At 42.9% G+C, this 15945-nt stretch overlaps 1 protein-coding gene across 1 annotated transcript in view; it reads right to left on the bottom strand.

Moving 5' to 3' along the window:
- The window catches only part of T265_03191 (hypothetical protein), a gene marked incomplete at both ends in the record, with an annotated part of 59845 nt that extends 48597 nt beyond the window's left edge, over window positions 1-11248 (bottom strand). Inside the window, one exon of the mRNA XM_009167610.1 lies at window positions 11132-11248. The remainder of the gene's footprint in view (window positions 1-11131) is intronic.
- Between the last annotated feature and the right edge of the window lie 4697 nt (window positions 11249-15945).

The following is a 15945-nucleotide window of genomic DNA, read 5'->3' as shown; positions in this document are numbered from 1 at the left end:
TTTTTTCAAAATCATGGACGCACTGCATATAATCTGTTGGAATGTCATTATCCTGTTTGAGGTGGTAAGCCAGCAGCTCATCCTTCGCAGCTCCTTAGGCTTACAGTTTGACACTGCATGTCTTCCGCAGGCATGGATTTCTGGTTTTGGTTCACAACACATTGAAGTATCAGGGATAGTAGTCTTCTTCTGGCTGTATATGGCATCCAGACGATAACTCTGGCTTGAACGGTGTAGCGGTTGGACTTAACAAACACGCCCACGGCACTCCACCATCTTGAGAACCAGTATCGCCCATGCTTCCGACAGCTAATTTCAAAGACTCTCTCAACGGTCATAGTCAGGTACCAATCCATCTTTTCATCGGATCTCTCCGTCAAGGGAGATTTCTACGGTGAGTCGCAGAGTCACCCACTTAACTGCAATATTGCGATCAGTGCTGGCGACTGAGAAGCTAGAGGTAAGCCTTCAATTGATGCCACATCTCAATTCCGGGATGCAATCACCAGCCGGCTTATTGCTAAGTTCCCATAACCCCGAGGTCAACACCTGTCCATTTAAAAGGTCCGTCTGGAAAAAGCAATACGACAGGTCGCCATATTATCTTGAAGGCACAAAGGGTGGTTTTCCAAAACTTCCATGCTTCTTTCTTAACAAACTATCTAGGTAACACGGTCAGCACATACGATCTCCACAGCTTACGTCGTCAGGTCACCTGTTTGATTCGGAAGGGTAATATGAACTGCTACACGCAAATGGCTTTTAACATGGAAATTATTATTCAGTGTCAATAATTGTTTGTCTCTTATAAGCTGCTTCTCTAAGCTTTGGACCAATGGTAAGGTTACCAAAATAATATTCGCGAAGCTGATGGCCAACTGATAACAGGATATGAGAAGAGGCTGAAGGGGAGGAGTGAAAACTTTAGCTCATTGCTTACTCACCTATCCGGCCATCAACTAATCAACGCAAACACTAAAACTTCTTCGCCTTGTACCATCAGTTGCGATGTTCCATGGCTGGTGAATTAGCCGAGATTATAAGGCCACCGAAGGTCGAGGTTCTTCAGGTGAGGATAGTATGCCGATGAAAATTTACAAAATCTGTTTTGGTGGCAGTGACCGAACCCGTTTGCTGGCTTTTCTGCTCAGTATGGTATATCAAAGCGTTTCCGGTGGATTAGGCTACTCCTATACTTCCATGAGTACCCAAGAAAAGCGACAGAATGTTTCGTGAGACCAACCGGGTTGCACGTTTGATACGTACTGCTGCCCAAATCTTCACCATCTTGTTGCTATGCCACCCCAGAGAAGCAACAGAACCCCACGTTACACTGTATTAACCTCTCCTGTTAGGGAAGAGGTTGTCCTGGTATTATATTCACTACAAGCTCCAGCAGCCAATCAGTGACTGCTTCATTGAGTTTCGTGCAGCATTTGACTCAGTCCATAAGAATGTATTTGGCTAATCTTGAAAGCTGATGTGTGTTAGATAAGCTACTGAATCTCACCACAGCCTATTTAACAGGCACAAAAGCTCTTGTATATGGTGAAGAGACTGAGGCACTCGGTCATTGGCTTGTTATCTGACATGTGCCAACCGCCAACCTATCGCTACGCACCACTACGCTCCCTAATAACGCACTTATGATATCACCTCGATTGGTGATGAAGCGTTTGCAATCAAATTACCCAGCTCAGCGGACATGCCACTGATCATCCAGGTCAACTGAGCTACAAACATTTCTCTCTAAGGCACTTGCTCAAAACTCCGGTGTTCGGCAAGGTTACCTGATTTTGCAGGTGATTCTCAATGTTGCGATTTTTTAGATAACGTCACATGTCCTCAGCGGATTCCATGGAGTATCAATAGGCCTTAGCTTGCAGGTCATAGATCCTGATTGCAGTGGTGTTTCTGTCGGGTCATCATTGTGTCAAAANGTACGGCAGCGAATGCAAGAATATTTATCGAAATGAATGAGAGGGCAGTTCACAGGGTAGGAGCCAGTGAAAATGCCAGCCAAGCGCTTATGGTCGCACCACCTATTGAGGCGCCTTTGCCTGAAATAAGTCATTCCAAAACTTGATACCATCTTCAACACCTTGTTCATGATACAAACTTTATACATCTAGTCATTAGTGAGACACTACCCACTAGACATCTGAGGCTAATCTTCTGTGCTGAGCAGCACACGGAGAATCTGTTGGTAAAAATATGATGTTTAGTCAACCCATGGACTGCGAACTTCTGTAGTTCCGCCAACTGCGCATTCGGTTTTCATTTGTTGTGGTATGATAACATGGGAGCAAGTTAGATTTATGCTAGATTTCGATCTCCCGTTCACTTCATTTTAGAGCATTGTTTTACATCTTCGACGGTTCTATTCTCCACAGCTCCCTGCATCTGGTTGTGTAAAGGCAACGGGTGCAAAAAAGCCTGCCAAATATCTAGACAAAAGCCTTGTGGTTCTGGGGATGTCACGCGCTCAAAAATCATTCTGTTATTTCAAAAGTATATCCGAGGTGGGAAGGCTCTTTCATGCTCACGCGTCCCAGCATGCGACACGCCCGACGCTGACTTAGCTTTCGCGGTGACAAATGTGTGAACTGGCACCCATTATCTTTTTTCAAAATCATGGACGCACTGCATATAATCTGTTGGAATGTCATTATCCTGTTTGAGGTGGTAAGCCAGCAGCTCATCCTTCGCAGCTCCTTAGGCTTACAGTTTGACACTGCATGTCTTCCGCAGGCATGGATTTCTGGTTTTGGTTCACAACACATTGAAGTATCAGGGATAGTAGTCTTCTTCTGGCTGTATATGGCATCCAGACGATAACTCTGGCTTGAACGGTGTAGCGGTTGGACTTAACAAACACGCCCACGGCACTCCACCATCTTGAGAACCAGTATCGCCCATGCTTCCGACAGCTCATTTCAAAGACTCTCAGGTGAACTCAACGGTCATGGTCAGCTACCAATCCATTTTTTCATCGGATCTCTCCATCAAGGAGGATTTCTACGGTGAGCCGCAGAGTCACCCACTTAACTGCAATATTGCGATCAGTGCTGGCGACTGAGACGCTAGAGGTAAGACTTCAGTTGATGCCATATCTCAATTCCGGGATGCAATCACCAGCCGGCTTATTGCTAAGTTCCTATAACCCCGAGTTCAACACCTGTCCATTTAAAAGGTCTGTCTGGAAAAAGCAATACGACAGGTCGCCATATGATCTTGAAGGCACAAAGGGTGGTTTTCCAAAACTTCCATGCTTCTTTCTCAACAAACTGTTTAGGCAACACGGTCAGCACATACGATTTCCACAGCTTATGTCGTCAGGTCACCTGTTTGGTTCGGAAGGGTGTTGTAAACTGCTACACACAAATGGCTTTTAACATGGAAATTATTATTCAGTGTCAATAGTTGTTCATCTCTTTTAAGCTGCTTCTCTAAGCTTTTGACCAATGGAAGGTTGCCAAAATAATATTCGCGAAGCTGATGGCCAACTGATAACATGATGTGAGAAGAAGCTAAAGCGTAGGAGTGAAAACTTTAGCTCGTTACTTAATCGCTCACCCGGCCATCAGCTACTCAACGCAAACGCTACAGCTTCCATGCTTTGTATCATCAGTTGCGATGTTCCAATGATGGTGAATTAGCCGAGATTGGGTGATAGTATACCGATGAAGATCCAACAAGTCTGTTTTTGGTGTTAGTAACCGAAACTCTTTACTGGCTTTTCTGCTCAGTATGGTAGGTCAGTGTCTCCGGTGGATTGGGTCACTCCTATATTGCCAGCGGTACCCAAGAAAAGCGACAGAATATTTCGTGAGACCAACCTGGTTGCAATTTTGACGCGTACTGTTGCCAAAATCCTCACCATCCTATTGCTGTGCCGTCCCAGAGAAGCAACGGAAACTCACGTTATACTAAATTAACCTCTCCTATTAAGCAAGAGGTTACGCAAGAGGTTCACTACAAGCTCCGGCAGCCAAACAGCGACTGCTTTATTGACTTTCATGCAGCATTTGACTCAGTCTATGAGAATGTATTTGGCTGGTCTTGAAAGCTGATGGTGTGTTAGATAAGCTACTGAATCTCACCATAGCTTATTTCACAGGTACAAAAGCTTCTGCATAGGAGGAAGAGTCATTGGTTGGTTGGCTTGTTCACTGGGCTGCGCCAACCACCAACCCATCGTTACGCATCACTACGCTCCCTAACAACGCACTTATGATGTCTCGCCTGATTGGTGACGAAACGTTTGCAAGCAAATGACCCAGCTCAGTGAACAAGCCAACGATTATCCAGGTAACCTGAGCTACCAAAATCTTCCTCTTAGGTACTTGCTCAAAACTCCGGTGTTCGGCAAGGTTACCTAATTGTACATGTGATTCTCAACGTTGCGATTTATTAGATAACGTCACATGTCCTCAGCGAATTCCATGGAGTATCAATAGGCCCTAGCTTGCAGGTCATATATTCTGATTGCAGCGATGCTTTTGTCGTCCTAAGTAAAAATCCGTTGTGCCAAAATATTGGCAGCTCGGGGGAATTCACTGGTGGTTGCTGATGATCTGTTCGTACAGCCTAGCAATTATCTTGCAGACGTTTCGTCCCAGTCCAGGAGATATCGTAAATGCGCCTATGGGAGTATATTAGATATTGTTCGAAAACACTGTAGACGCAGACAGCTAAGGTGTCAATATCCACTCATCTGCGCGTTCACGGTTTCTTTTCGACTGGGGATGAAAAGCCTGTCAACTAATTACTAATTACTAATTACTAATTGCAGATCAACGGTCATCCGATAAACTCCCAGCATCCGACAGATTGTATTGACCACTACGCTTCGTTGATTAGACTGGAAATAAACCCCGAAGAGACGACTTTCGTCACAACAAGATTTATTACCGCTTATTGTTAACCGCTAAGTATTAATCAAACTTATCCCTTTCTCTATCAGCATCTCAGATGGTCAAGCACGGTTTCCGCGTTGACACCACACAGTGCCTCACATAACCGTGTAGAAACGTTTGAAAACCATTCTTCAGTTGAAGCTTTTTGTGTACGCCATGATCATTCAATCCATGCGAACATACACCCGTGTGACACAGTCCTTTCGCACTGATGCTTAAGAAGAATACTTCAGCTAGTCTGGAACGACGGAATATCCAGTGGTGGTGTCGGAGGCTGATGCTATAACATACTATATCTTTCCAAGTTGGTCCAGCGACGCAGATTATAGTGACTGGGAGACGTCCATCACAAACCATACTCTGGACGATCCAATGTCTCCGTGTCGCCACTGTCCTGCTGAGAATCGCGCTGTCTCACCTTGCCCTCGATGGTTACGACCGACCTCAAACCACTAAGTCTAGATGGCCTGCGGGGGTCAGACAGTGGAATAAAGTGGATGAAATCGTGCTCGAACCTTGCTGTCAAGCTGTCGCTTTAGCAGCAACGTTCTGGGATATTCTCGGAGCCGACTCGTCCTTTTCTGGAAGAAACTGGTCTTTAGATAAAAATTAGTGAGCATTTTTCACGAAATGAGTCTATGCATTTAATTTCAACTTGAACTTAAAAGACGTTGCTGCTGCTCTGAAGCAAGTTTCACCATTATAGAGTGGTTTTACCAGCATTTTGGTTCCCGGTGCAAACAAATATGTAATTTCCGAAACTAGCTGGCAGCTGCACAACCATTCCTGTTTTTTCTACCGAACCACCACCAATCCTCAAAATCATGTTCACAAATTGGTTTCTCCCCAATGAATTCACTGTCCCCCATCGTATTATCTAGTCTGCTGAAGAGAAACTTCCGTCTTACGCTTATGTCACTTAAATGTTTATAAGCTTAGTAGAGTCCTCATCAGTGCCTTAGTAAGCTTTATGATCAATAAAGACTTTGGTGCCTGTAATGAATACAATTAGAAAAATAGTAGTATACTGCACAATTCACGCAATGATATTCCAGGCTACAACCGCAAGGGTCTTCTACAAAATTTTAACCATAAGAAATGAAATTCTGTGATTTCATACACGGACTGGTAACTCTGGCACATTGCATGATGCGGTCGTGTCACGCGTAAGTTACATCCTTCGACCAGAATCTGCAACACTTCACCAGTTTTTGTTCACACTGATATATCCGCAGTGGTTTTGTTATACTGAAGTCCACCTCTTGGAATGCCCAATTTGACTTAAATCAAGTCAGACTCTGTTTACTGGATATCCGAACCAAAGCTGTTTGCGGCTGAGTTCAGTTAATTCCTCTGTTGCGGGTGGACTATACGTCGTTTGGGCCGACTTGGAATCTAAGCAATGGATATAAAGAGCTAAAGCAAGTGAGGGATAAACCATCTTTGATCCAAATGACTGATTATGTTGACTTTAAACCCTAAGAACAATAAGTTATTCCAGCTTTGCCTACTGGCCTTCAATGTAACAACAAGGCGGTAATTTTATGAGTGTGTCTGTCAGAAATGTTATCCCATTATAATTCTGTATTGGTCACCGGTTTTCCTGGACCAAATTTGTGACTAAAACGGACAGCTGGATGAATACAGCTGACCTTTGGGTTACAACCCAATTTTTTGATATATTTCGGAAAATAACTGACCAACAGAGATGTCAAAAAATCAGTTTTTACCATATCTTATATATCATATATATATCTTACCGGGTTCATTCTAGAAGTGGCACACGGGCACAGATGTTCCTACCGGATAGGCGCTGGAATCTCTCATTTGTGTTCCTGCCCGTTATCAGGCTATCCTAGCAACTAGATTATTTGATTTATCAGTATGTGCTGAAACAGGTGGTCACTTAAAACAACCACACAATCAAATAGGGCGTAGTGACGCATAGCCGGTGTTGCGGTGCTGCGCAGGCCTGGTAACATTTTTGGACAGCAGCTGGAGTAACCACATTTCGCCTGACAAACGCATGCTAACCAAAGGCAGCGACAGACACCGGAATATTTAATGAGGCACTGGACTTTGTTCTTGCATCTTGAAAAGAACCTGAAGATGAACAGTTGACTGACAATAGTCAACTTGCGTTGCACAAATACCCAACTGGAACATGAAGGGAGTGCGAGGAACCGGTTGTACACCACATCTGAATCTCTAGCGGTTGCGTAAATCAAAGGCACAAAGGAGAGAACTGGTGGGATAAAGTACAAGTGCTTAGCATTTCAAGGAGTAAACGTTTAAGAGGCGTTAGGAAACCTTGAAGATGAGAAATACAGCTTTTATAAAACTTTTCACTACCGAATGCATCTGGTAGGGCAACTGTCCTGATAGATGGGACATAAAAAACACCTAATCACTATACTTTCTTGATAAAAGGAAGATATTGGCTTGATTTGCATTCCAAGATGTTGTCTGCAGGGGACAGCTGAATTTCAGTTACCATGAACAACGCCTAATTTTCCATTTTGTAACATATGCGAGATACTTTGTGGCCGATCAGAAAATAAAGTTAAGGGACACTCAGCGATTGAGCCGAATTGCTAAGTCCCGAGAAAGATTAAACCGATAGCGGCCTGTTGAAAGGTTTTCCACAACCTTATGAGTAGTATGTTCCGCCAAGAATATGGCTTCAGGTTAATTAGGCAGAATACTCTTATCTAACTTTGTTCATGGCATTGATTTACATCTGAAAGTCTAGACTCACTTAACATTTGCAAATTTTTCCACACAAGATAGCTGTTTACGTCTGAATCATAATGAGACTGAACGAAGTGGCTGACAAGAATGATATATTCATTTGACAGGTCGATCCTTTGAGGTTTCTCGGCTTCGAATTTCTCTCGGTGCAATTTCTACTTTTTACCACCTTAGTTTCTCCCTATGACCTAAATTATACAGGGTTCTTGGGGCCACGAACATTCTATCATAGTGTAAATTTGAACAATGTAGGTCAGAAAACGTAACCATTAGTTAGTGTAACACTTGCATTCACATTAAGTCGCTTCCCCCGTTGCACTGAAAATTAGCAACCGTTTTACTATTGATAATTTTCGTCAGCTACGCAGACGGTAAGGTTCTGATCAATACAGACCACCAAATCCGGCCGAACGAGATATTTGGCGTAATACTGGGACTACCAGATAATCAACAAGAAGCTATTCGCTAACGTGTGCTCAAAAGCTCTGGAAGGATTGTTGTTTTGGTAGGTGATCCTCCTCTGTTTCAACAAAAGATGCCTGCAATCTTTCACACTGGAGCGGCCCACCAATCGCGTCTTTTTCCAACACTCAGTAGACAGTGCTTTCGTTTTTCGACCAACAGTAACAGTAGCACGTATTTTCCAGTTGAAGACGATCGTTTGCTACTCGTGTACTCTGGAGATGTTCAGACCAACATTTTGTTCTTTTTGGGACAGTTTCAACGGAAGGATCAGTCACGGAACCGTGTTAAGTGACGGCGAGGAGAACTGGCATAGGTATCAGTGTGACAAGTATCGGTTTATTATTAGGGTGGGCACTGTATCCTAAGGCTGTAACCCTAACTCACTCAGCTGGAAGGTAGATTGACACTATTAGATACCATGCACCAAAACGTCTGAACATTTTGCCACTGGTATCCTGTGAGGATTGGATATTTTCGAATATATTAAGTACTTTGGTGCCCTTGGGTGGCAAAAGATCAATATGTCTCTATGTAACCAAATCAAGGAAGAGAATCCGAACCTCAGCATGCACTGAGAAAGCACAACTTTACAGCAGGGCTCGTTTACGCTTCTTGTTGGGTTTTCTAATGAACTTGATTACAACAACTTCATTGCAGTTTCCCTCAAGAAAGACTTTTTTCGGCATTCGTTATCTTTGATAGCTGTCATCAGTGAAGAAGCCGAAGTGGATCGTTCTCAAAATTTAGCTAATGTCCTCTCGTTCAGCAAAAACCAAATCGTTTTAGCATGGTGTGTCAACTTAGGCAACAAGAGTGGCTCTTGGAATAGCTGCTTGGAAAGGTAATCTGCTTGCCAAAAAAACTGTAAGCGGGGGTTCCGAATTTAGAATCATGTGAGTGAAAACAACCATGCTGCCTGCAGAGATAGTTGGATTTGACAATTTTAACTGAAATTATTCTTTCTCCTTCACTGGTCTTTAGCCACAAGACTTTGTGGTGAACGGTACAACCGACTTCACAAACAGCATTCTATCAGCCGGTTAAATTATGTCACAGCCTATTAAAAGTTTAATTCTCTTCACTGCAAACAAGCAATATTGTTTTCATATTTTTTACGTCTTACCGGAAATTCTTCATGTGATAGACTGCCGAAAGCTGTTTAGACCGTTGCTTTCCATCGATTCAAACATTTCTCTGAACGCATCAAAGTCTTTCATCGCTACTCACTGACTGCATAATCAAGCTCTCGTATATGTACAAATAGGATGGAACTAGATGGTCGATGAGCTACACTTGTGGTTAGCCAACAATTAGAATGTTAATTTATGCCCAAATCAAATAGAAAATAACATGAGAATATGTCAACTCGGAAACAGCCAGTTGAGTTAGGTGAAGCAACTCGAATGGGCTGATGAATAAATACGCACGACACGTGCAGTGCTCACACTAATAGTACTTCGAAAAACATAGAGAAGAGCCTAGTAGTGTCTCTAACAAGTAATACATCAGGTTCGATACCTGGTTTGGTCACAATATATTGAGGTCTTCCGATGCCCATCAGTCACATCCTCTACACCCTGACACGAAAAGATACTTATCTCCCAGAGGACGAAATTCGGTCAGAACATACTTATACAACCGGACTTTCAGCCATGGATGATTTCTGAGGTGTGTATGTGTACAATGGATGAATAAGATTATAATGAGAAAGGCCTTTCTCTCCTACAGGTTTCTAGGATAGTTTTTGGTGGTTGAGGGATTGGTTGAATCCTTTGAACTGTCGGTTATGTAGGTGTGAATAAGAATAGAGCAACACATTCAGCACCGAAGTCTCAGACCTTGGGCTGAACTTTTGCAGTTACAATTTGCCTATTCATAACCCAAGAAAGTGTAAAAATATCTGCATGCCAAAAATACGGTAGTCTGGCTGTCAGAAAATTATGATTATAAAAAGGATGTGACATATAAGGTTACGATGACGAGCAGTTATCTAGCTTTGTCGTCTACAACGTCGTTCGTGCCTACTCAGTGTGCGTGCTCTTTGGTCGTTCAACGAACAACAGTGGTGGCACCCTGTGTTTTGAATTTTTCATAGTATCGAATTACCGTGGTATTTAGGAAAGGTTCGAATGGCCCACGCAAATGCGAACAGTTCCATTGTGCACAAATCGAAAGCACGCGTGTGAACACACACGTTCCTGTAATGCCTGCCTTTCTCATCCTGTCCTCATTTAAAATTAGTCAAAAGCTAGGCACACAAATGTTGGTATGCAAGCCACGGACGTGACACTGAGCACCTAGCTGATTATTTCAACTTGAGCCAGGGAGTGAACGAGCAGGTTCGCTTGCGCAATGGAAAGTCATCCAGATCTATTCCAGAAGGATATAAACCAGTGGACATTCTCAGTCGTTGTTTTGCACACATCTGCATCTGAAATGTTTTCGAAGTAGCTAACAAATGTTTTGTAAAAGTCCATGTTTCATTAACAATCCAGTTTGCTTCAGTCTGGTTTTGGTGCTCTACACCAGGGTAAATTTCCAACTTGATTTCGAACACCGTTCAAAAGGGCTTGGTAAATAATCGGTGGTTTTTAATTGTGCAACTTTTCGCTTTTGACACAAAAGCTAGACCCGATGGAGCTTCTTTTGTGTCAAAAGCGAAAAGTTGCCCATTTAAAAACTACCGATTGTTTACTAAGCCCTTCTGAAACAATGACTTCTCAACTGGTTCCAAACTTTTCCAATGGACTGATTCGGAACACACTCATGGCATTTCTAAACTCAGTCTATTCAAGCACTAAAAATATAAGCTAACACTGGAACATGAATAAAAGGACGCATGTTGATGAAGTCAGGATAGGTTTTCTCTTAGCTGCTCCGTCCTTAATTAGCATAATGTTCTGCAGCTGCAATGGGTGAACACCTAGTCCCTTGCGCAAACAGAAGCCAACTTTTTATTCGTTCACTTTGATATTCCAGAAACTAAAAATACTCACCTGATGTTAATACATTAACTTGACGTAATCACTCCAAAATATAATCCCAACAGTCAATTTCCTGCCTCGGTAAATACCTCGCTGACCGAGTCACTGTATTGCATGGTCAGGCATGGTGGTAACTTTCAGATTACTGTAGAGAGCAGTGTCCGCGTGCGTGTGTTTGACGGCTGAGCGTGAGCCAGACATCTCAGGAGCACAATCACCCTTCTCTTCTCCGATTGGTCAGCTAGCACCTGGCAGGCGTGTGTCAGACTCATCCGGCAAGCCAAGTCATATGGGCCAAGGCGACTGAAAATAAGGCTGCAGACGCTGTGCGTCGCGTCGCAGAGTGGGTCAGGTTTCACTTGCAAGGGGCGGCTCAACATGATATCATGGGCTGTATGACTCAACTGTGTTGCCAATATGGGTCTGCAGTCATTCCAAAACTGACCAAATATGTCGTACGTTTCTGGAGTTATCAACACAGAACACTTCAAGCAGAACACATTAACTCCCAGATGAACTTGATGTACCGTCATAAGCTACCGAAAGCTAAGCATTTATGCAATATAGATAAAATGCCCTACCGTGCACACCAATCCACTTGAAAGTTTACCAGAATATCCGGACAGAGTAGATTAGCGTAGATAAGAGCAAACTCTGCACTAAAACAAAATGTGTTAATCATTATTTTACTGTTATTTGAATCTTGTTGACAGATATGCCAGTGATATTTTCCAACCTTTTTGCCTCGAAACCCCGCAGATCACTTTGCCTACTTTTAATTGGTCCGGAGACATTTTAAACTGGGGCTTCCGCATTCCTATCCTAAGGCAACAGATTTGGGATCACAGGCAAATACAGCTTTGTGCACTCGTTGTACCAGTAACACTTCCAGAACATAACCTGGGCGAAGGTAAATGCTACATGTTGGCTAGACCAAGGTTTTGACAAAATCGGAAAGAAGCCAGTTCTAGATGGTGTAAGGAGCACGAAACATCGAGTCGTGCCGCTCAAATTTCGAACAATTCTGTCTACTCATTGCAGAGTTCAAAGAATTGAATTATTAGGTCACCCAATGCGCAGGTATACGCATCAGAACCCCGAAAATTAGTGAGTAGTGTTAATTTGCTCAATCCATGACCTGAGAGGGTTTTCAGCTCATATGCGTCAAATTTAATGGACCAGTGTTCATCGCCAATGTGAGCGGGAGTATGCGTGAGAAGCGTACAAAATAGTGAGGAATTTTGAAACACGGCAAGAAAGAAACTCAGTGCATTTAAAAAGTTTCATATTTAATGGCCCTCACCCACCTTCTATACCATCTGAGGCCAGCATCGAAGCGATGTCGTCAGCATCTATACCCATGAACCATGCTTGTACAGAAGAGATCCACTTTAGTCGGGAAGTAGTGGTGTGGCAATTCTTCGTATCTTGTGAAATGAGCAAATCTGCACCACTGATCAGTTGATAGCGCACCGATGCGTACATTTATAAACCGGACAGACTTGATATCACAAATAGACAGAAAAACGGAAACCACTGAACTGAGTAAAATAAAATAAAATTACATGGCAGAAACTTGATTAGTGTAAGACTTTCTCTCCTAATCTATTTTTATCCCCAGTGAATGTGACCAAATGGTGGTGACGAATTTGAATAGGAGGGCTAAACTGCGACAATAGAAATATGATATATCACTTCTGATTAATGCGAATGAGTGTATTTGTTGCAGTCAGTCTGATTGAGGTTCAAGCAGAACACCAAGTTGACGGAAACTACCTGATGAGCCCCAAGAAGTGCGAAACCGTTCGCTCGCGGGCTATGAGTTATCAGCAACCTTGTGAGTAGTTTCCTTTATGAACAAATAAATCGGTACTCGTCCAGTTAAGCAGGATATACATAAAAAAAAGTCAATAAGAGAAGTAACATCCCCGCATATTTTGAGTCCACAAGCACAGTGTAGACTCTTGAAAGCTCAGTTAATTATTTCATCCGCATAACCGCCCGCAGCTTTCGTCCATTGTAAACGATTCAAGTTTTACCGCTATTCGCGATATTCCATTTCATTAGGCACCGTTTTTCCAATCGGTGGTGACTAGCGGCCTCGGAAATTCGCTCACTTAAACAAATTATCCGTGTAGATAATTTGTAGAAAAGTTCATCGGACATAATATTCTTCACTCCGGAGTAGATAATCTCGTAGTTTTCGAGAAAGCAATTACATTTTGTGAATACCGAGCGGTGTTTCGATGACTCCCAAATCATAACCAGGAAACAGTTGCAATCGTCAGTCCATCTCAAGCACCGTGTCCCAAATATATCTAACGAGGGAATCGGCTGCAGAGCAGTACTAATCATATGAAGATTTGTCAGGCATAGCTACGTTAGACGATGGAGACGGAATTCCGTTCGCTTATCCAGTCCACTCTGCTGATTCACACACCGCAGAGTTTTACTGCCTTCATTCATTTTCTTCTCTCTAAACAATGTGACGCTTCGTGGCATTCACGCCGCATGTGAAATTTGGATGGGAGTTGTAAAGTTCTACTTCAAGTGAGTCCCTCGAATCAAGAAATCGAACTTTCCACACTCTTTTCAACTCAACACCATTCATCAACTTCACCCAACGAAATCCAATGACAAACATGGGGCTGGCATTATCGAACAGTGTACGTACAATGCCCAACGTAGTAAAATGCGCTTTCAGCGTCCAACTAAACATCTTGAAAAATATCTAAGTGGGAACATTGCGAATCGGGCGCGTAGCGTGTGCACAGGAGTACAGAAGCTACCCCTGTAGTGCAGCAGATAGACCCCATAACGGGCTTTCGTCATATCACCTCGCATACCATTATTCAGAGTTCTCAAAACCTAGCACCGTGAAGCCGGGGATGATTAACACGTATCAATTTCCACAAAAATGTAAAGCCTAGTAGAAAATTTTCAAGAATCTTGCTTTGAGGTGGACAGCACACATTTTTTGTAGATGCTATTTAATGCACCAAAATATAAAGGAAATTGTGGGCGTCTGATAATCGCAGATGGATACTGATGGTTCTGAACGGTGGAGTTTTCGTGGCCCAAGGCACCACAACCGACGTTGCAGGTGAAAGGTAAACAAGGACTTTTGGTATTGTTCACTTTGGGCCAATCGCCCAACTGATTGATGCAGGATTTTAATGACTGACTAACATCTGAATCAGACAAAAATAAAGTTTTTGGATCATATGACATACCGAGCAAATATCTTTGCAGCTTACTGATATAGAGCCCGGCATAGGAAATGCTCCCGGAAATTGTGGTAAACTCGAAACCTGATGAGGATCTGGGGGATGTGGAATCTCTGGAACCGATTGCCAGTTCTGTTTATATGGTTGCCGAATGCTGTTCAACAGCCTACCACTGATTCTGCCCTTATTGAGACCCATTTGTAAGGCGTACGCCTCTGAGTTTCTATACAGCTCATCCTATTTGAACACGACGTTTTAAGTGAATAGAGTTATGCACTAATTTGAGAGCTAGGATGATGTTTATGGACAACTTTTCTGAGTATCGTCTCAGTCTTGTGCGTTTCGCTAAGTCAAGCTATTGGTTTTCCCTTTGTAGTCCTTTGGCACCATAACTCCATTAGGAACTACGATGTAATTTAATTAATTGCTTTATATGATATCTCTCAGTGCAGTCTGTGTGTAGTTTACACGCATTTTCATTTGACTACCACCGTACAGATCAGGTTTATCATTGACTATCACTCGGTACCCAAATGAGTGTCGATTCCTGTCACATAAATGTTGCGGACCACTAATGTACTCCATACATACACTATGGATTTCGAATTTCATGTTGCCCCTCTGAAAATTGTGAACAACACGTGACGTAAGAACTGTTGGCAATGTTGTGGAATATGGGTAGCTCGGGTGCGTTGACTGGTTGACCCACTCAACCCTGCACTGACGATGTCAACTCGACTGGTGATGAAAGGTTTGAAATACAACTGCCGAGCTCGGCGAACAGACAAAAAAACAATAAGAACTATCCTTCATTATTTATCATCCGATCTTTTTAGGCTATAGTTTGGTTACCTAGTGTTTGATAGGCTTTATACGCGGCTAAGAGCGACGCAAACATTTCATTACCCACTGATCCTTTTGGATCCATTGGTGTAGTTCGATGGATCAGGAAGCGGGTGCCAGTCCGCCAAATGACGATGGCTGATTACTTCACTCTTGGATTTTCAGTACGTTGTCAGTTGTTATCATCTTTGACATTTTGGCATTTTTAGGCAATAGCTGAAGGTTCGGAGTTCATATTCGGATTTAGTATCGCAAGTGATTTCCTCTAAATCCGCTGACCAAGTGCACTGAAATGTTGACATTTGCTGCTGGGGTGAAAATAGTACACCGAAGATGAAAGCCCTTTTCGCCAGCCCCTACTAATGCGATACCAGTAGTTCTCTATAAGGAAATAAATCATTTAAGGCAATGCCTATAATATCAACGAACAGGCGGAAGATGAAACTCCCGTTCGGATTCCTGATGCACGTAGACCCTCTGCAAATAAATACGCTGCGGCAGTGGAGCGGAAATATTAGTTGGCTAAACGGGCTTATTCAAATAATCCAACATGCCAGCGAAAAGTTACTTTCTCAATCTGGTGACACCCAGGAGCAACTGATGTGCTCAATGACTGTACAAGACCCATCAATCAAATTAAGCGGTAAGACAAACCTAGGAAAATCTCCATGCGCACGACGATCACATTTCCCCATCCGAATGAGTTGACTGCAATTGTTCGGACACTAATTACCCTGAAACCGAAATCCATCTGAG

This window comes from Opisthorchis viverrini (genome assembly GCF_000715545.1).
Source record: "Opisthorchis viverrini unplaced genomic scaffold opera_v5_44, whole genome shotgun sequence".
Taxonomy (NCBI): domain Eukaryota; kingdom Metazoa; phylum Platyhelminthes; class Trematoda; order Opisthorchiida; family Opisthorchiidae; genus Opisthorchis; species Opisthorchis viverrini.
Note: the sequence above shows the minus strand (reverse complement) of the source record. Positions and strands in the feature narration are given on the sequence as shown.